The sequence below is a fragment of the Macrosteles quadrilineatus genome, unplaced genomic scaffold, assembly GCF_028750875.1.
Source record: "Macrosteles quadrilineatus isolate MER2022 unplaced genomic scaffold, UCM_ALF_1.0 Scaffold_1__1_contigs__length_201487025, whole genome shotgun sequence".
Lineage (NCBI taxonomy): Eukaryota > Metazoa > Arthropoda > Insecta > Hemiptera > Cicadellidae > Macrosteles > Macrosteles quadrilineatus.
The window spans coordinates 184513005-184531836 of NW_026542594.1; the positions used below are offsets into that span (position 1 = coordinate 184513005).

Genomic DNA, 18832 nt, shown 5'->3' on the forward strand with positions numbered 1-18832 from the left:
GGACAAGTTGTTTTGATGACGAATCTTGGTTTGTCAAATGGATTGGAGAAGAAGACCTTATTTGAATTGGCCAATAAGCGACGTTTCGGATGTGTTGCAGCAAACATCTTCAGGGCATCATACAATTCAACTAGAGAACTCTTCGGGAGATAAATAGACAGTAAACGAAACAGAGGGTCTACACAAGACGGAACTAAATTTAAAAATTGTCTACTCCAAAAGGATGAATGCATAAAGGAGTATGTTTAATCTATTCCTGGATCTTATAGTTGACACAAGTAGTTCTACTTATTCTTCCACGATTCATCATAAGGTTCCGGAGTACATAACCAATTTGATTCCTAGATTGAATGCGTATGAATACAAACCGATCAGTATGCTGTAATAGATTTCACCACAGCGACAGTGAGAGCCGCGCCTAATCATGCCATGCTTCTGCATGACAACGCCACCACGTCAGTGCTATTGTAGCAAACCGTCCATGTTGAAATGTCAGCCCACTTACAGTTTCCGCTTCCGGTACCTCGGACGCTCATGTGTTTACGTTGACCATGCTCTATGTGCTCGTTGTGGTTTACGCATATCACGCGTACACAAAGATTTAAGGGCAAATCGTAAAATCTACTACGAAATAAAAGAGGAACATTGAGTTGGTAACTCATCAAAACGGGCTTCAAATTTTACAATTTAATATATGCTACTACTTGGTCTATCAATGTCTATGGGTTTTAAACGGTGGAAAACTCATGTTCTCGTCAAATATTTCAGCAACGTAGTTTTTTTTTTACAACATACAACAACAAGAAGGTGGATTTAGTGACAACGATTTGGCGAGAAAAAGCGAGAACAAAGAAAGGACAACGGGAGACGAGCATTGAGTCTGCGCAGTAGAGCAGAACTGGTAACTCAGCCTTTAGGCCCGGTTCACACGAACGACATACCTAGCAGACTAGGTAAGCACTAGGTAAGCACGACTGGGTAGCGGACCACAGGATCACACCGGTTCACACGAGCGACATGTCCACGGACTAGGTGAAAATATCGAGATCAAAACCACTCGGTTCCATCACAGGTGCACAATGATAACAAAGGTAAGAATGCGAGCTGCAGCTCGACTACCCGATCGCTCGTGTGAACGCTCCCATGAGCCGTTCACACAAGACTAGGACGCCGACTAGCTAGTCGTGTTCGAGCTTGATGTCCCAAAACCTAGTCGGGCCCCGCTTCCCAGTCCGTCGTGGCAACTACCCAGTCGCCCAGTCGTACTGCGTAGCAGTACATGTAGCCTTAGGCCCGGTTCACACGAACGACATACCTAGCAGACTAGGCTTGGACTAGGTAAGCACGACTGGGTAGCGGACCTCAGGATCACACCGGTTCACACGAGCGACATGTCCACGGACTAGGTGAAAATATCGAGATTAAAACCACTCGGTTCCATCATTGGTGCACAATGAGAACAAAGGTAAGAATGCGAGCTGCAGCTCGACTACCCGATCGCTCGTGTGAACGCTCCCATAAGGCTACATGTACTGCTACGCAGTTCGACTGGGCGACTGGGTAGTTGCCACGACGGACTGGGAAGCGGGGCCCGACTAGGTTTTGGGACATCAAGCTTGAACACGACTAGCTAGTCGGCGTCCTAGGCTCGTGTGAACGGCTCCATTTGATCCTGTGGTCCGCTACCCAGTCGTGCTTACCTAGTGCTTACCTAGTCCAAGCCTAGTCTGCTAGGTTTGTCGTTCGTGTGAACCGGGCCTTATGGGAGCGTTCACACGAGCGATCGGGTAGTCGAGCTGCAGCTCGCATTCTTACCTTTGTTCTCATTGTGCACCAGTGATGGAACCGAGTGGTTTTGATCTCGATATTTTCACCTAGTCCGTGGACATGTCGCTCGTGTTAAACCGGTGTGATCCTGAGGTCCGCTACCCAGTTGTGCTTACCTAGTGCTTACCTAGTCCAAGCCTAGTCTGCTAGGTATGTCGTTCGTGTGAACCGGGCCACGCAGTAGACTGATGCAGATGCGCTGTACTTAGCGTTGGGAAGCGGAGCGAGTGCCAGCCTTTTTTTGCCATGGGGGTCATAAACTGTCAAATCCGTCAGTGAGGCCCGAGTGCCAGTTGACTCTCCTGAGCAAGAGTGATTCAGGGGAGGGGTATTAGTGGAAGGGGTTGTACAGGGCAGCATGTAGTTTCTTACGGAGAACGGAGACCAGGTACAGATTCTTAAATAGGCTACCCTAATATTGAAAATATACATTCGATTAGTAAACCTTCATCCAATTTTTTTATAATCATTAACTTTGGTTAGGTTAGAATAGTTCCATGTTGTCCCTTAAACAAGTCTGCCTCTTACTGCCCCCACCTGGTTGACCTTTCCATCCCCACACCTGCCGCACCGTGGTCACTACCTGGCTGGCACTCGCACCGCCAAGCCCCAGGCTGTAAACTGACCCTCATCAAAGTGTTTAGGCAAACGGCACTCGGCCCTGCACTCCTTAACGTGAAACTTAGTTAGATAAAAAAAACTAGTCAATGATTAGATATAGTAAAGTCGATGTGTTCAAATTTGCAAAATAAACAACACAGCATTGGTTTACGTTAAAAGAACTACTGTACTCCGTCCGGTTCACGTAGAGAGTTTGTTTTGTACACCAGGCTAATTGTTTCTTGTTATTTTACTTGTTATATGAAATAGTTTATACAAATAATACGATATAGTCATAAAAATAGCTCGCTCTCTGGTTTTGTAACCAGTAAAGCACCAATGATAAAATTGACCCTAAAAGAGGAAAAAACATGTCGACGACACTAGCGCTCAACGTCAACAACATAAAAGACACATAAATAATCTTCAGATTTTACAATTATTATTTTACAATTATTGAAAAGTCTACTTGTACTACTCAATGATAGTGGAAATGTCACCTAGTCGTAGATTGTAATTCATAAAAGAATTGTAGAACCGATTTAAATCGGTAAACGTTATTAAAAAGTTATGGTGAATGTTTACATAATATTTTCTAAATGACAATCTTCGTGAAAAACCATCGATTTAAGAACAATGTCTTTTATAATCTATGCTAATGCATTCTCCTCTAAAAATCATGAATTTTCTATTCGTCTATGTTCTCTAGAACATGTTGTTTCTAATTATGTGAACTGTAATCAGCTGTTATTTACAACTCTTGAATTTATTCCTGAAAAAATAAACAAATTAAATAGCAATTCCTACACATAATTCAAAACGTTCATATTTTACAATCTTATTGTACCATTATTGAATCGATATCATAATTACGAGAACACGAGCTTTCCCAAACAAAGTAAATCATTTACACACGTTTCAGGAAATCTTGAAATCGTGTTACAAATTATACAGTGCATGCTTCGACCACGGCAATTGCCATGAAATCCAGCAAAAGGTCATAAAACCGAGGTTTGAGGCCATAAGCAGTGTAGATTGACAGATCCGTGTTGGATGGCTCATGACAACACGCAAACATAAGGGGGTAGGAAAGCGTGAACATGCTAAGGCATTAACATTCCTATGCTTTCTACTCGTACACACGATGATACTATGAGTGCCTTCAGTTTGTTCATAATTAGGCTTACGTGTTCTCTATTGGTCTTTCAGGTTGTCTTCTAGTCGTTTTAGGACGTCTTTGAGCCATTTACGGGTGTCTTAGCTATTTGGTAGGTGGGGCGAGTGCCAGCCTATTTTTGCCGTGAGGTTATAAACTGTCAAAACCGTCAGGTAGGCCTGAGTGCCAGACTCGCCAGATAAGATAAGAGCGTTAAGGGTGATTCAGGGGAAGAGTGGAAGAGGGTGAAGTGGGCAGCCAACAATGACCGGGTACAGTTTCTTAACTGGGCTACCCTAATATCGATTGAAAATATCGGTTTGATTAGTATACCTTAATTAGATTTTTTTATAATCATCAAGTTTAGTTGGGTTTTTACCAAAATTTAAAATTGACTCTATGCGTCAACAATTAGGGCATCTTCCGGCATTTTTGATAGATTGGCTGATCATTTTATGGTTGTCTTGGCAATTTATACTATAGTGGTTATTAAGGGTGTTTACCAAACAGTACTAAGTAAGTATTTGATGTACCCAAATGGAACAAATTTAGTGTTTGAATGCATCTGATGGAGTTCCATCAAATCCTGTTATTTAGGAGTAAACTAAATTTAATCCCGATTAAATCATGTGTGCGTAGCCGAGTGCTCGCCTCCATATCTGAAGTTCGCTGGTTTGATTCCAAGCAAGATCATTACCAAACCCAGATGACATTGGGCTATGAATTAATGGGTTTTCTAACAGGTCGACGTTAGATAGTAACAAGAACAAGGTTTGGAACGTTTCCTCACAAAATAAGTGCCACTGGCGCAAATATACTCAGTGAAATGAATCGAGCATTATGAATTTTAAATGTCTTACTTACCTTCTTCCGTTACCTAAGTTTAACTAAGTCCAAGATATGTTTGTAAAACGTAATCAATGTTGCCAAATTTAGGCTATTAGCTGCTTGAACCGTGTAACTACATAAGAAATAAACCATTTACAGCATAAAATAAATTTATTCATCTCACAAACACAAAAAAACATACTCCAAAAACGTCCAACAAAGTGGTACTTGAACAATTACAGAATTCACAAACAGGATTCAAAAACACTATTTACAATTTGGGAGAAGCTAATTCGGAAATACTATAGTTGAGTTGAAAAAATGCGGAGCATACCCATAGACATGATGGCTACCAGGACAGCCATTGGTTGGTTGCTTGGTGCTCCCATGCTCTTGGCTTTTTTGGTGGTTCCTGCGGGTGCCGGGGGACTAGGAACCGGAGGTTCTTCTGGTCCTGGAGCAGCTTCAGTAGAAGGAACTGATGCTGTCTCAGTTCCCGTAGCTGCAGCTTCATCTGCGGGTGCAGGTGGAGGATCCTGTCGCTTTTGCCTAGACAAATCTTCCCCAACATCTTTTTCATGTCCAGAACAGATCCCAGTAGGGCATGCATTCGCGTAGCAAACAGACAGGAGTAGAAATACGTACAAAATCTTCTTCATTTTGTTCTTGAGTATTCTTAAAATTGCGAATATTTCTTAACAATTTCAGTACGTGCTGTTGGCAAGAAACACAACTCACGAGTGAATTTGTTTTCGTTGAGCAACAATGCAAATTGGATAATAAAATAATTCAGTCATCTGGACAATATCGTTGGTTTTGTACAGTACAAGTAGACTAGACTATTGTGAAACATGAAGCTTGTTTTTATTTTTGTGTTTCAAGTTTTTGACGTTTGAGCGCTAGTGTGGACTAACTGGTTTTATTATTTGTGATTAAATGTTTATTTATAAAACCAGTGCGTTACTATTGTTTATAATGGGATCGTTTTATTTGATTAGTTGAAGGAAAAAATGCTTTGTGGGGGTTTATTGAAATAGATCAGGGTTGTTAATTAGTTAGGGAATTTTCGTTATTACATTTTAGGAATACCACCAAAACTTTCCACACGTTCATACAGAAAACTGACTATACCTATACTTATAATTATATTTGAAATGGCGACCATACAAAGTAGGTATTTTAAGCCAAGTATGAATGGAGATGAGTGGCGCGATCTTGTAATTTCATAAAATGTCCTAGTTTATATTTACCTTTCTTAATCTTAATAATTGTGTTATAATGCTAAAATTGTAACTTCGAAAGGCGATAACATTCATGGATCGAAACCTTAATTTGACGAATTCAACACGTAATGTTAATAAAATACTACTATGTTAATATAGAAATTTCCTCAAAGAATGATTTAGGGTTAGGGTTAGGACACATGTTTATGGAAAATCTTTGTAGATTTTTTATAAATAAAATATAGTTGTTCCGACTAGGTTTCATCGTTAGCTATGGATCTGCTTGTGAAAATAAGCCATTAAGTTTCCTGTGGCGGAGGTATTTGTGTATTTCTCTTTTAACTTGAAATAATTAACAATTGAAGAGAACGATTTGTTTTCATGTGGTATTCATGTAAAATAGTAAAGGGAAAAACTGTACATGTTTTATTAGTGTCATATTTTCATGAAATAACAGACACAACTAGTGACATAAACGAACCTAATAGTTAACTTACAAGTTACGACATACCGATTTTTTGGCTACAAATCTTCTAAAACAACCAGTATTCTAAGTGGAAGCATGGACTAACCAACACTAGTAGAATACTCAGCCCATTATATATCTGCTTATTGTTCATGTCTAGTTCATGTTGGTGACACTGAGCGCTAGTGTCGACGAAATTTTGTTTCTATTGTTTTAGGGTTAATTTCATGATTTGTGTTTAACCGTTTGGTTTTATACTAGGGTACTAGTTATTGTTTATTATTAGATCGTTTCATTTGTTTTAACCAAAGCACGATCCTAGCGGCGCCAGACGGAACTAACAATAAAAGTGTCCTCAGCCCAACACAAGTAGACTTCTCATTCCATTGTAAATTTTGAAGCTAGTTTTTCGTGTCTAGTTCATGTCCGCTGACACTGACTAGTAGTACCAACGAAACTTTGTTTCTATTGTTTTAGGGTTATTTTGTGATCTATGCGTTACAGTTTGGTTACTTAGCTTGGGACGAGCCATTGTTTATTATTAGATATTTTTATTTGGCTAAACACTATGTTTTAAATGGCTGAAACCACAAGAAACCTATCGACACAGGACGGAACTAACAAAGTGTCTTCAGCTGATCCATAGGATGAGAAATCTAAGGGAGTATGTTTAATCTATGACTATACTTTTGCTATGTAACTACTACTGCAGCACTCCAATGACGTCATCAAAAGTGCGCTTGTTACTTACCGTAACATTACCCTCTTATCATGATAGCTGGAAATCTATCTGTTCATCATAGGAGAAGCATCTGTTCATCCAGCTGGTTATCTATATTGATGATCGTTTGGCCGAGTTTTCGTTGATCTTCAAGATCAAATCGACTTTCACATCTCGCGATCAACTAGGATCCGCTCTCATACTTACCGCGATCGCCGGAGAAAGAATCGTTCTAGATCTTGGAAATTGCCTCGCAGATAATATCAGTAAAGGTCATTGCTGGATCGAAATGGAACAAAAAATGAAGGTTGAATGTGGGAAGTGAGCTTAAAATTAGGATGAAAAAATTCTAAAAATACTTCCAAAATAGTAGTAGATTTTGTGGAAAATGCTGGAAATGTGTAGAACAGGATTTTTATGGGATTGGATGCACTTAAAAATACTGTTACTAATGTATTTACATTGTCTGCCGCGAACTATTCAAATTCTTCCTGTTTTCTATCCGATAGAATGTTGTCAATATAAATAGTTTTACAATTTCTTACGTCGTAAATCCTTATTTTGTATTGACGACAACAATGCCTAATTTTAACAATGCAATCAGCGACCACAGAGTTAAAATTGTTATTCTGTGGTCGCTGGTTCCAATAATTTTATGAAGATAATGCTTTGAAAATGAATCTGTTGTTTCGATTACCGTATATTATTTCCTCCTCATTAACTACAGTATTGATTTTTGAGAATATAAATAGGTATAAGTACTTAACGTCTATCCTAATTTTTGTGCATTGACTACGGGCAATGTGTGTCAATCATTTTATAGATAAAGCTTGAAAATGAATCTGTTGTTTCAAATCTTAAGTAGGATTGACGACTTAAGGATTGCAACTTTTAGCATCCTATACTGTATGTTCTTCTACAAAAGTATTTGTTCGGAACATCCAAACTTATAAGAGCGAAAGTTTTCGAAGGATTTATAAAGGTTGTAAATGTCAGAGGTATCAGCTGGAATGACTCAGCTTGACAGGGCAAGTTGCTAAGCTACGCACGCGAATGTCGCAACTGAGCTTACCAATGTTAGGTTTGGGAATAAAGTCAACAGTCTATGCAATAATTTTACCAAACCTATGATAGGTTTTTATGCAGTTGAACATCTCTAATAACATTTTTTGCTGTGTACTTGCCACATTTGATTGCATACTAAGCCAGCAATGAGGTGATTATTGGAGACTTTTTTACCGCATCTCATAAAAGGTGTACTGTACAGTGGTTGGTCGGTGTGCTGATGTGTTTATGCTATGTTATATTATTAGAGCAAAGCTCGGCCCCCGGTGGTGGATCAATGCTACATGTCAGTTGTCGCGAAGTTGTGCTGGTGCTCGCTCAGTGCTGCTGTGTTGTGTATACTGTATGTCAACTTTATCATACCGTGAATGCAAAGCTCGGCCCCCGGTGGTGGATCAATGCTACTTGTCAGTTGTCACGGAGTTGTGCTCGCTCAGTGATACTGTGTTGAGTATACTGTATGTCAACTTTGTCATATCATGAGTGCAAAGCTCGGCCCCCGGTGGTGGATCAATGCTACTTGTCAGTTGTCGCGGTGTTGTGCTCGCTCAGCGCTGCTGTGTTGTGTATACTGTATGCATGCTTTATCATATCATGAGTGCAAAGCTCGGCCCCCGGTGGTGGATCAATGCTACTTGTCAGTTGTCGCGGTGTTGTGCTCGCTCAGCGCTGCTGTGTTGTGGCGGGAGAGAGAGAGGGAGGCGGCGGCGCGCAGGCGTCACCCAGCGTAGCGTGATATGATCAGTCAGTGGTGTGCGGACGTCCAGACAACATGACGGTGTGCGGGACGTGATGTCGGGAGATGATACGGGTGTGCGCTCCTCACTCCGGGTTGACGCCCCCGGAGCATCGCAAGTGGCGCAGACTGCACGGCCTACAACTACCCTTGCATCCCCAGCAGGTCGCAGGATGGCTGACCCTCTTCGTCTTCACCGCTGCGGTGTTCTTCGTCCTCGTCCCCGCTCTGGGAGACCCTCTCAGACCGCTTCTGTTTTCCATCCTCTCGGGCCTTTTCCTACTACATATCGTCGCCCACCTCGCAGCTCTTCTCTTGGACCCTGCGGACGCTCCTTTGAGGAAGTTGAAAATCGCCAATTTGGTACCCGAGTTCGATAGAACCAAACACGCACACGTGATCGAAAACGGACGGTGTCATTTGTGCAACATCAAAACGTCCGGTCCGAGGACGAAACATTGCAGTGTGTGTAATAAGTGTGTGGGTAGGTTCGACCACCATTGTAAATGGCTGAACCACTGTATAGGTGGCAGGAACTACGTGGCGTTCCTAGTGTGTGTGGTGTCTGCGGTAGCTGCCAGTGCCACTATAGTCGGTGTCGCGGTGGCGGAGTTAGTGTTGTATCATGTGGATCAGTCGTGGCTCAACCTCCCGGGGAGATCCCCTCCCAGGACATCGTCCTTCGACCCTGCAGACCTGCAGCTGCCACTGCACGATCAAGTCTTCCTGTTCATCGTAGGTTCTATAGGAGTCCTCGCCGCCATCACTGCCGGACTGCTCCTTCACCTTTGTCTCTTCCACGTGTACATCTCCTTCCTAGGCATCACCACTTACGAGTACATCAGGAGTTACCGTCAGATGCAGTCTACGAACACAGCGAGTACGTTGCCGTCCGCGAGCCATAGCGAAGCCGAGTCAATTAAGAAACTAGGAAGCCGTCCTCCGAGCAGAAGATTCTCTAGAGAGTCAGTGCTGAAAAATAGCGATTCCAACTGTTCCTTTAGAGAACATAAACCCGTTGTAGATTTCCGAAACGGAAAAGGAAACAAAATCCCTAGTGACGTTGGTAGTTGCAGAAGAACTTTTTGTTGTAGCGAACGTAGAGAGTTGAATTTAGAGTCCTTTAAACAAAAAGACGTTTCCCCCGGTACTTACACTATTCAAAGAGCGTCGCCTTTGGAGAAAAGATGTTCAGTAGAGACTGTAGAAGTACCTAAAAGAAGGTGTTGCCCTTCGGAAAAGCGCCGCAACCGAGGACCCAACGGTTCCTGCAAAGGTTGTAGACACTGCAGAGGCAAACACGAACTGGACATCGAACCTCCCATCAAGAAGGTGCAAAGACCCACAACTCGCCGTCCTCCGAGGCTTCCTACCTTCGTTCTCCGGAGGTTTCTAACCCGTATTATCTCTAGACCTGAAGTTACTTCTTCACCGGTCAGAAGAAACCAAGTACGTCCTTCCGTCCCTGAGAAGACTCACATAAGTTTCTCAGCTGACGTGTCTCCGTCTACAGAGTCCGTCCCTAAGCAGCCTGAGAGGAGCGCTTCACTTCCTGCGCTTCCTCCCCCTACCAGGCGACAGATACAAGCAGTGTCCCTGAAGGAGCTAGGGGATGTTCTCGCCTACGTCCAGCAGCCCAGGAAGCCCGCTCTTCGTCGTCATCCTCTACGTCGCAAAAGCATCCCTACCCTGAGGCCTACCATGTCTCCTACGCTCTCGCCCATCCACGAGTCTGGACTCTCCAACCCGTCCACCCCCCAGATGACCGACCGCGCTCCTCGGTCCCGTCCTCACACCTGGGTTCCCGTCGACTCCTACATCTAGCCTTACAAAGTAGTCGCCTTTACAGACAATAACGCCATTTGTGTTCATTCGTTTGCTCATCGATAGTTTTTATAGGTAAGTGTTTATTTATTATGATTAAACACGTGTAGGGTTAAAATATACACGTAGGTGGCGTCCCCATTACATTATTACATGTCTATGATTGATTAATTGATTGGTATTTATTCTTGTGGAAAGTCACGGAAGGTTAGGAAATGTCAGGGAAACAGGTCAAGGGTTGGGTAAAAGTTTTTTAAGAAGACCGAAAGCCAGATAAAATTTTTGAAAATAATGTTGATTCAGGGAAATTTCTTGAACACTTTTTTAAGGATCGCGTTAAATTTTACGGATGATTAGTTGTGTTTAAATGAGATGGTCGCTGCCTACTTAAAATTTGAGAAAAAAACTGTGGTTTATGTATTTTATTACCAATTTTCCATTTATTTAGAGCTGAAATTATTTAAAACACGATTTCTTATTTGGTATTATACATGTAACGAAATTGAATCTTAAGAGCGGCTATGGGGATGGTGGAGGCCGTATCAAATAATTGTTTTTTTACTCACGATACATATTTAAAAGTCTATTAAGGAAAAACTCACCGTACGTTAAATATTCCAGGGAAATTAACAGAAAATGGCCAGAGAAAGTAAGAAAATTCACTAAAGAATTATGGAAACCCTGTATTTGTTTATTGCAAAATAATGATTGCTGTACAATGCCGGTGTGCCCATCATTGTTTTTTATGAAATGCATTAAATCACATACAAATGAAACTTTAACATGAAAATAGTAACATGACTTGCTTGTAAAAACTGTAAACATACAATGACCTAATGTTTTTGTTTTGACAAATAAACATTCTAAATAGTTATCATCACGATCATGTGTTAATTTAAATACAGTTGGTTAGGAGATTGAACAATTACATTGCATATTTTTATTGGGATTGGGGCTCACCAACGTTCATTTTGTTCCGCAAATATAGTGACATGATGAATATTTTTAGTAATGCCTTGTGTTGCTTGTTAGCTGTCTAAAGAACAGCTGATTTCTTTTGTAGGACCCTTACTAATTCCAACTACCTGACAGTTTTTCTGGAGCTTCGTTCTGTTCGTGTTTGGTAATTAGTAGGGAGAAAGAAATTTACCTCAGCCACAAGAGGGTTCTCAGACAAGTTTAACACCTCTGTATGATTCTAAATGTACGTACTAAAAGCATTAATTTGTTACAAAATTAAACTCATTTATTTGAGGCTAATATATTCTGATAATGGACGGATTCTCTAAAATAACTTACACAAACACGCATATAAATGTCAAGAGGTTCTCTCGTATTTTCCGCGCGTAGGATGTTCGTATTCAGACGGACATGAATGGTTGTTGTTTCATAATTACTGTTCAAAAATAGTCTTATTATTGGTGAAATAAAAATTAAGCTGGAACATTTCCTATCTCCTGGTTTTTAACTGTTAACTTTTATCTTAACATTCATGAAAACTAAAACTTGTCAAAAGAAATTGTTTCTGTTTAAAATGTGTAGGTATCGTGAAAGATATGAGTAGTAACATGAGTAATTGGTAAAATGTCCATATACTTCTATACCGTGAAGATTTTTAACGTACAGGATCGAAATTGTAGTATGAACATTATATTCTCTTTTCTTATTATAATGATTAACCCGGGTACTTGACAAGATTCTTTTAGACCTGGCTCTAGATTTCAAGGAATCTATTACAACGATTTTATTTGTAATACTTGTAAATTAGTTTTAAGTTTCATTCTTAAAAAATGACGAATTGTAAAAAATCATAACAATAACTATAGAGTTAAGAATGAGGTATTTTGAAATCATTGTCAAGGTAGTTTCCAAATTAGGTATTTCTGGTACTTCAAATGCGAACTTAAAACAAAAAAAAAATATAGGCTTATTTGATAAAAAAAACCACACCCCTTAATAAGTGGGAAAATTCGAAAACACAAGTTAAGGGTACCAAACTCTTCTTCTTTATATCTAACAGTTTCTAAAAATCCATATCCACTATAACGGAGGAAGGGGTGTGAGCCGTATTGCTCTAGTGGTAGAGCGTGGGATTTCGGTCCTCAGGTCTAGGGTTCAAATCCCGCCAATCACCAATGGATTTTATCTAAGGGATAGGTCTAGCCTGAAGTAATGCGAAAATCAACCCTCGTGCTTAGCTAGCATCTAAGGGAAAAATTATAATTAAGGATCTTTTATTCTCCTTTTTGATTATCGTTTTCGTCCACACAAACATAGCATGTCTAGGTGATGTCAAAATTACTTCAACCCCCTTCCACCAGCGATGAAAAGCAATTTGGCGAAATTAGAAGATGGCATTCGTGCACGCGTGCGTTTAATAGTTTAATTGCCCGTATTACTTTCGCATCGTTTACGGACTGTGCAGTTTTAAACAAACTGGGAGTTAACTACCAGGTATATTACTTTAGCCTAATTCCACACTGGCTGTAATGTATTACTTTCGACTCGTTTATGGACCATGGAGTTTTAAAACATGACAGTTAAATTTTACCGCCACAAAAGAAAGAGTAGATTTAAGTGCTTTTACATGCAATACTTCAGTCATTATTTCTTATGTGTATAACCGGTGTGTCTTCATGAAGTTTTTCGTTAGTTAGATCTTTAGCAATAAATGTTTCTATGACCACATATAAGGGAAAAGTTCCACAAAATATAACTGTAAAAGTTGTTCTTTGGTGTTTGTGTTATTTTTTTGACGAAACTATGAATTTTAAGGCTGACATGGTAAGGGCATTGTAGGAAATGTTATTGCAAAAAGAATTAACAAAAAATTGTAGTGTTAACTTTACCTATTTTTAAGTTATAGCAAATTTTCTAAGAGATTGTACATATAGCAAAAAAGGGTGAGGGGGGGGGGGGTTGGTGAGAGGAAAGCACAAGGGGAGGATCGGGGATTTTTGTGAAAAATACACATCTTAACATAATCTAACAGCAAGGAAAAATCAAGCTTTCCCCTAATTACTTTCGACTGGGCTATACGAGGTGGGTCTGAGTTTGGTCACGTTTATTCTTACCCATACTTAAATGCCGAATGATAAAACCCATGCTTAAGTACTGAATGTAGATTAGTGTAGTATAACACAGCTGATTACGAGTCCCATGACGCAGATGTTGCAACAAATGACGTCATTGTACCAGGTCACGTGACAGCACATCCGCGCCTCTACGCGCCGCGACGCATGTTAAACAGCTGATTGGCGAAATTGTTTGGGGACTGTCGCCGAATACTCGATCAGCTGTTACAGCTTGTGCCTTATGTTGCAAACGAATATTGGAAAGTGTTTTGGCTTTGGGGAGAGATGATTTAAGGACAAAACGCCTTTTAACGTAGAGGCATGTGGTGCTATATCACAAACTCCTTTACCAATAATGGGTTCAAATATTTTATCAATATAAAATAATTTTGTATACCAATATTCAGGATGTTGAAAAACGGGGTGGGGACATAATTTACGTAGTGATTCCTTGGTTCAAAATAAATTAAACCTTTTCCAAAAATCGCTTCGTCAACCAGCAATCCGCCATTTTGTATTTACGCATTTTTATCTATGTACTGTATCAACCGATCTTATGCAACTTGGTATGTATTTTAAGGTAGAAGAGACCCATGTTGGGGAAAAAGTTACCTTGATCTAATTCAACCTTTCAAATTGGCTTCCATATAACTTTTTTAAATTTAAATTACAAAAAGAATTTTTGATTGTATGAAAAATCAGTGGTTCTCCTTTTAATTGTCACTCATATTTGGTTACTTTTCAATATTATGTTGTGTGAAAAAACGTTAAAGGAATTTTACTGTACCAAAGTGAAAATTGAAGAACAGGTCTGTAGATGGAAACCGCATTCTGTCCAATCTGAAATATCATCATCAGAAACTTTATTGTTATTACAAACTTTATGAACCACGTTTGCGTGCTAAACTTTCGCTCCTGAGTATTTTAATGATTCTCTTTTCGAGCTCTTTCTAACAATAAACTTAGCTGCTGTAAACTCAACAGCGAGGATGGGTAACTTTCTTTTGTAAGACAGCTTTCTGCACAGTTTGAACAGTAATTTATTTTCAATTGTTTGTAGTGAGTTGAAAGATGGTTTTTTAATTTGAAATGCTTTGTTAGATAGTTTTGTCTCGATGTTTCTTCTGTATAATCATACCGTGTGGATTTTAAAGTTTGAAATATACTTACATGGACTTAGGCAATTTCATAAAGTCACCGGACCACTAACTACCATTCAAAGTAATATAAATAACGTTTTCAACATGTATTTGATGGAGCTTTTATATTTGTTTAAAAAAAAAAAAAAAAAACTTTCAAGGTTAGATAAATTAAATGAAAGACAAAAAAAATACGATTTGATTAGTACCGAAACATTTATCTTAGTACTCCAAGATTAGCTGGAGACAGCGATAAAGGGCTTGGGGAAAAGTAGTTGTGTTAGGAATTTAAGGTTGAACATGAATTCTGATCGAACATCATAGGTTAATTAGCTTTGTTACCAGAAGTAGCTTATTCCATCGATGTATAGAAGTTAGTTTTGTACATCGATGGCTTATTCTTTGTCGAGGTTATAAAACAGTTCAATGACAGGTTTGAAATTAACGTTATCATGGCCTCCTCAATTATAAGCCCGCAGCGAGACAAAAGTGGCAACGCCGCAGTCCCGGCCTACTGAAACACTTGTAGCATAATAGAGCGTCTGCACGATGTAGGCCTACCTAGGCCGTGGCCACACTCATCTTATCTCGCTGATTTTTTTCCACGGGCGTTACCCGTGGGTTTGAGAGATACATTACGGTATATGGGGCAGGCCACACTAGAGTAAAAACGTCCGTGAACGCGTTTGTCAGTCTCGCTGGTTTTACCAACGAGACTGACAAACGGAATTGCACGTGTATTCTCTACTAACATCCCACGGGCGTTGCACGTAAAACTAGTCGCGGGGCATTGCGGCTTATGGGAGTGAACACACTCATCTTATCTCGCTGAAATTTTTCCACGGACGTTTCTAGTTTTAACCTGTACAGAGGGCGTGGAAGGGGGGGGAGTGCGTATCACGGACACGGACGATTTTTATTGCCAGTGTGGCATGCTCTATCAGTCTCGCTGGTTTGCCCGAAAAACCTATCTCGTAAGACGAGTGTGGCCACGGTCAAACTGTTTCACGTGCGTCGCACGTGAAAACGGAAAAAACAGTCTCGCTGGTTGAAAATTACAAGTGTGGCCCCGGCCTTACACGTTTGTCGGCCGGCGCGACGTTGCCACACTCACGCCTTGGCCTTTTATTAGAGTATACTATGACGTCATACAATATTAATAGCCGTTGATCACAGCAAAAACCACCAACGGGTTGGCTAAAAAAAACAAAAAAAAAAAACAGATGGTCTTATTTAGTCAAAGGTACACAAAGCAAACACTCATCGCCTCACTGTCGTAATGGAATGATAATGATAAATACTTAGATTTTCTCTTGTTTGAAGTACTTTGTTTTGTTTGTTTGAAGTGCATTGTTTTCTTAGTCGTAAATCGTTTTCCTCGTTTAGAGTATTGTAGATACTGTAGTGGTGAGCTAATATTTCATGAACTATCACTGTGTTTTTAGTGTTTCTCCAAGCCAATGTCATTGACTATACACCTCTACTGTAGAGGTGTATAGTCAATGCCAATGTATATATTTATTCAGAGATAGCGGGTAAATCACAACGTTTCTGAATCCGAAATTTTATATTAGATAGTATCGAGATAATTTTGATCGTTATTGAGAGAGACTAATAGCATATCAAAATAATTTATCCATTAGGCTAGCAACACACCCAATTACATTGATTATATTTTATTTTATTTTACGAAAAAAAGAAACGAAGTAATAGCAATAATCCAACTTAATTTATAAAAACAAAAATTCAAAGTTGTTAGGGAACTTCCTATCGAATTTGAGACTTAATTTCAGACTCTTGTCTCATATTTATATGGATAGTAAATAATGTTTATTACCTAATTTTGTTCGTGGGGTACATATTGAATTAAAATTAACTAAAATACCTATATATATATTTTTTTTATTAAGTATTTTAAACCTTGGCCTACATATTACTTGTTTAGTAGAAGCAGAAGTTTAACAAAGCACAAGAAGTGAAACTCTGTTCATATCGTCACCACTTGAACCACTTCTCGTCCGTTCAAGTAGTCATCTTCAGGTTGTTAACCTACGACCTTTGCGTTTTCATTGATTGTTAAGCACTCTGGTTGGGGTCAGTTTGGTCACCATTGACCACTCTAATCTTTCTAAGCCTTCCCCTCATTCAATGTTTTAAAAACCTTACAGTGTTACATTACGTAGTATATGTAAAAAATGTGGAATTTAATGCAAAGTTAAATGTGTAGTCCGTTGAAATCATTTACTAACCAGTTGAATGTTATTTGCCCCGTTTGTTCAACTGAGTATTTAATACCACAACTTATACATTTGTGGATTTATTAACAATATAATCATAATCAATAACTCGTCCTCTAGTTATTTAACCAAACAGGAAAGCACAAACCATAAAATCAATCCTAAAATAATATAACAAAATTTCGTCAAAACTAGCCACCAGTGTCACCAACATGAACTATGAAAAGCGATCTTGAAAATTTACAATGGGAAGAGAAGTCTACTTGTGTTCTTTTAGTCTATGGTTATAGATAAAATAAATTTAATACATAGGACAAGTCTATATATGCGTGTACAATTTTCGAAATTTGCAAAATTAACAGTTTTATTCTCAAGGTGAGACAAGGTTAATTAAGAGAACCTCCTTTGGTATCAATTAAAACAGTCCTTGTAAGCCCAGATGTGCGATTCTCTTAACACTCCAGGGTCTAATGAATTAATCCTACGTTTAAAATAGAATTGAATTTTATTTGGTGAACTACATCCACTTTATAAAATCTCCTGTATTTAAAAGAGTGGCACTTAAAATGTATGTTTTTAAAATCGATAATGCATCAGCAAATACATTTTACTGGGTTAAAATTTGTTTTAAAGTTCTCTATACTTGCCTATGGAAAATGGTTGAATTAGCCTTCTATAAACTGTGTTTAAAATGTTCGTTGTTTTGTTTTGAGTTTGTTTCTTAAACAATGATTGTTAATTGAGATGCTAGATCTATAGAAAATATTAAGCCGTTGATTTGTAAAAAAGAAACATGAAATTATTTAGCAAGAACCCTTAAATTGATTAATTTTTTTAAAATCAAATACAATTACACATGTATCATAAAGCTATGGATGTCTATTATGGTTTTACTTTGAGAAATATTACTTAAATAAAAACAATGTTCGGGGATAGTTGGAGATTTCCTTGACCATTATAAGGATACCTAATGAAAAATGTTACAAATTACTTAATAGCACTGAAAATCCTACTATATTTTCAGCGTTTAAAAACTATTGTATATGTTAAGGGCCTTTTTGTAGTAGATAAAAACCAAATTTACAAGAAATACAATAATTTTATGGCAATAAAGATCTGTGTTGGGCCTGAAAGAATGAATGATAACAATAATGTACAATTTTACGTTTTATGCATTTCCAAGACACAAAGTAATATCAAAAACATACTTTTTAAACCAAACGATAAAACCCATAGTTTATCTTAATTTATTTACCTAGATAACTACTTAAACATGGATTTTAAAGGATTAAAGCATTAAAATAAGCTCGAGTTTTCAAACGATCGCAGTGTATTTTGAAAGCGTGAGTTGACATGATGAAATGTCAAAGTGACGTAATTATATAAACCAACACCAGCTGTGTGTGCTCAGCTGTAGTGAAAAGCAGGCTTCATGTTGTGACACAGATAGCTTCGAGTGCAGTTTTTATCTTAAACCATAGATTAAAGAGAGTCGAGTAGTTTATAGACAGGGGCGTACTGTCTTTAAACCGTGGTTTAACTAACAAGAACATTTTATTTTAGCTAATTTCCCTATAGGGAAGAAGCTGTTAATGTAGGCGCCATTTAAAGACCCTGTGTGATTAAATATTTCATTTTGATATCTCCAGAGGCAAAAACACTATTTCTAAATGATAAAACTGATCCATCAACGTCCATATTGATCAGTAAATATCCTAAATTCACTTTGAAATCGTAAATTGTCAATATACAGGGTTATTATAAATGATGTTCATGATTTCATACATAAAATATAGTTTTATTTGTTATACAAAGAAATAAAATGGTTACAACTTTTGAAAAACTCAAAAAGTTTCGACACAGATACACAAAACTGTAAATGCTCGATACGGGAACCCCTTGTGGTACGACAGATGTCAATAATCAATTATCAATT

The 18832-nt window shown here is 38.7% G+C and overlaps 1 protein-coding gene across 6 annotated transcripts in view; it reads left to right on the forward strand.

The window, feature by feature from the left end:
* LOC128991540 (tRNA-dihydrouridine(16/17) synthase [NAD(P)(+)]-like) overlaps positions 1 to 18832 on the forward strand; it is a 123621-nt gene that overhangs the window by 13319 nt on the left and 91470 nt on the right. For 3 of the 6 annotated variants that reach the window (XR_008490662.1, XR_008490663.1, XR_008490665.1), the window contains exon 1: positions 8530 to 10521. The exons of 2 other annotated variants lie outside the window; for them this stretch is intronic. The gene's annotated coding sequence lies outside the window, so the exon portion shown is untranslated. Of the gene's footprint in view, positions 1 to 8529; positions 10522 to 18832 lie in introns of those variants that run through there. One more of the 6 variants, XM_054414539.1, reaches the window with a different exon arrangement.